Source organism: Myotis davidii, unplaced genomic scaffold (assembly GCF_000327345.1).
Source record: "Myotis davidii unplaced genomic scaffold, ASM32734v1 scaffold4, whole genome shotgun sequence".
Taxonomy (NCBI): domain Eukaryota; kingdom Metazoa; phylum Chordata; class Mammalia; order Chiroptera; family Vespertilionidae; genus Myotis; species Myotis davidii.
In genome coordinates, this window is record NW_006294707.1 from 878,693 (window position 1) to 881,283 (window position 2,591).

Consider the following 2,591-nt stretch of genomic DNA (forward strand, 5'->3'; position numbering starts at 1 on the left):
AAGGTCCTTGCTGGCTGTCAGCTGGAGCCCCCTGAGCTCCTAGAGGACGACTTGGGCCCTGGAACGTGGCCCCGGCGGCACCGATCCTTCCCCCATGGACCCCCCCTGACCTCCTGCCCCTCATCTCTCCTGCAGCGTCTCCCACTGCAGCCGGAGAAACTGCTCTGCTTTCCGGGTTCCAGTGGTGCCTGCGGCCCACTCACCCAGCGCTCCCTGTCCAAGGTCCTGAACCGCAATGCCCCACCCAAGTCTCTGCGTGTAAGGACGCTGCCCACCGGCTCCAAGGACTGGGCTGGACGTCTGTTCGGCCTTCCACGTCTGCTTGTGCTGAAAGCACCGAGGATCGAGGAGGGAGCACCCTGGGGAGAGTGACAGCGAGCGGGAGCTAAAAGGAATGGGGGTCCCTGCAATGAGGGGGTGGGGACTCCAATCTGACGATGGATTAGGGGGTGTTAGGGAAGAGGGAGGGTCAAAGCAGCTGAGGAGCAAGCACCCCACCCACCACAGGCCCCGAGTCACAAGGTCAGAGGGAGAGGAGACCCCATGGGAGCGTGGACTCGGGGCACCTCCTTTATGTTTTGGGTTATAATCCAGCACGTTGTTGCTCGCACTGTCCCAGCTGTGTTCATAGCCAGCGGTGCTGGGGCTCGGGGGGCCCAGCCTCCCACTCCACCTTGGGGAGGTACAGCCCCCTCCCACATTCCAAGGTGTTCCTGGCTCACCTTGTATTTGTTTATGTCTTACCCAGGAATCAGCTATTTTTCTGAAGAGCTCTGGGTTCTTTTATTGGAGGATGATATTTTGAGACCTGCCGCGACCTGCAGGGTGGGTTTCAGGATGACCTGTAGGAGGGCTGATGCACAATGAAGATACTACACAAGAAATATGAATTTTTAAGGCATGGGAGGCCAGGTGGAGCCTCTTGCAAGAAGAGGAACCCACAAGCCTGGGTCCCGACTGCTTTAATTCAGTTTGGTTACACATCTGCCCTTTAGCAATGCATGCAGGCAGAGCCGATAGAATCAAAGGTCAGTGAAGCTCAGTAAAGTTTAGTAAACAACGTAAAGATTATCAATCAGGAAGTCCCCTCGAGCCATTGCCATCACTGCAGGAGCGATCTATCCTGATATCAGCCCAGCGGAGATTGAGGTCCATCGGCCTTCCAGTGTCTCTCTTGCACTTTGTGCTAATGCTGCTGCAGGTGGTTTCCAGCAGAGACCAGGTCTGTCCTCATTTCACTTTCCAAAGAGGACCCAGGTCCCGAGGGCTGCCCGTGCTCCGCTGCCCGGCAGGCGGCTCTCAGCACTTGCTGGGGGGGCCTTGTGTGGCCAGCACCCCAGGCCAATCCTCCACGCGCGCCTTTATTTCTTAAAGCTTCTCTTGTTCCACTCTGCAGGGCTCACCCATTCATAATTATGTTCCCAAATATTTGGAGATTTCCCTAAAAACACTAATTTTAAGTTTCAGTAACAAGTTTCACTTATAAAATTGACCAGAATAGGCAAGAGGGAGAGGGAGGAATCCCTCACGTTTTCTCTTCAGGTGGGATATTTCTCAGTTCCTGCTGCTCCTTCCGTGGGCCCGGGCCTGGGGGAAGGACGGCTCCCTTGGACCATGAGAGAAAAATGATGATGTGGGAACACCTTCTCCATCACCTCCCCACCCCTCGGCTTTCCCTCCGGCTGGCCAGCTGTGCCCATTTACCCCCGCCCAGGAGTCTTTCCCTCTCTCACCTCCGCTATTGCCCAGCCTCTGCTAAGAGAGAGTCCCTGCCCAGTGGGAGGTGAGCTCGTCTTTCCACTGAAGGGCAGAGAGGAGAGAGGTCAGAGCCAGGGAAGGAAGGACTTGAGAGCAGGAAAGACTTGAGAATGAGGGAGAGGTTTGAGGGATCAAACTCATTGGAAAGTGAAATGAGTTTACTCCTGGCCTCTGTTTAGGAGGGAATGGAGGGGCCTTGGGTGCAGGAGCAGAGAGCGTGGGCAGAGCACGGATGAGACCCACCTTCACCTTCACCCCTGGCTCTGACAGCACCTCAACCCAGGTCACACTGAGGGCCCTTCGGCCCAGGTGCCCCACCAGGCAGGTGTGTCTCAGCTCCTCTCTGGGGAGGACCCCCACAGCTGTCAATCACTCACGTGTCTTATCCTCCAGGTCGGGTCCCCCTCTGTCTTGAGTCCACAGTCAGCAACTTCCCTTCCCGCAGCCACGTCTGCCTGTTGCTGGCAGGTACAGAGACGAGTGGTCATCCCTGATAGTGTGGCTGCCCTCACTGTCCTACTTCAGTCACCACAAGCTGGGGGACTGGATCCAGAGGAGCCACAGCAGAGGGACACGTGCGCTTCCCACCTCCACTTACCCCATCTCTACTTCTTCCCTCGCCTCCTAGTCTTTCTCCACACAGCAGCGCCCCCCACTTCCCCTCCCCCCGCTTCAGGACTTCTAAAAGCCAGAGCAGGAAGGAGAGACTGGAGAGACCGAGGACCCCACCATTCCCTGCTGGAAGTCTGCCCTGTGTGCCCTGTCTATTCCCACGGCAGTTTTATCATCTGTCCGAGCAGAGGCTGGGCACGTGCAGAGGGCGATCCAGGAAT